Here is a 963-nt window from a genome sequence, read left to right as displayed (position 1 = left end):
GTGATAAGCTGTATTAATGAATAAGTTAAATGTAAATAAGTTATTATGCTGTGAATACGAAGGCTAAGGCTTGACAATGTGAGGCAAGATTTTGGTAAGTTGTCTTGTCAGCCTTTCGTTAAAAGCATTTAGCTCCAAAAATCCTTCTAACAATGGCTAATGAAGTGAGATTAATAGGATCGCTAGAGCTTATTCATTCGGTAGAATGATAATTATAACCATGGTGGTGAAATTTGGAAGTTAGGATGATGGATAAGGACCAACAATGAGTTTGCTAATTAAGGATGAGACCTTGAATAGGAATGTATTTTTGGTCTTGCAACTGCCATGATGAGCATTATAATGGTTAATGTGATTAAATCGAGCATTGTAAATTTAAGTATTGAAGGAGCCATAATATGATATTCCTATGGATGAGAAATGTTAAGGGATATATACTCGATGAACATGAAAAAAGGGCGAAACAATAGCTCATTGGTCAAGTGGCTATAGTGAGAAGGTAAGTCATGAAGAGTTATGCCATGCACAAAGAATGTAGGTAAAGCTTCTAATTGTTTTTTTTATTATTATAAAGTACGATTAGTGGTAAGAATGAAGACACATAGTGCCATAATGTTATAGAATGATAATTGGACACAAATATAGACTATTAGAGGTAAATTATGGAAATAAGGGGAGATATATTCTTGAATTAATAATAAATGTGAGCATAAGGTGTTGACCAAGATGGACTATTTTCATGGCAAATTTTAAGTTGAAAGTTTGCAAATTTGTGAGTTGCAATGCAGGAAAGACAATTAGTTATAGATAATAAGGAATTGTGGAATGTTATAAATGGTGAATATATTACAAAATATGGAAAGAATGTCCTAAGTTGGGACTCATTAAATGATGATAAGTGTTAAAAGATAATATAAGTTTGGAAATATTGACTTGGCCTAGTGCACATGATGAGCAAGGTGG

This window comes from Theobroma umbraticum, unplaced genomic scaffold (genome assembly GCF_002168275.2).
Source record: "Theobroma umbraticum cultivar Fairchild unplaced genomic scaffold, ASM216827v3 scaffold_81.0, whole genome shotgun sequence".
Classification (NCBI taxonomy): domain Eukaryota; kingdom Viridiplantae; phylum Streptophyta; class Magnoliopsida; order Malvales; family Malvaceae; genus Theobroma; species Theobroma umbraticum.
The sequence above is the reverse complement of the archived record's forward strand: the minus strand, read 5'-3'. Positions refer to the sequence as shown.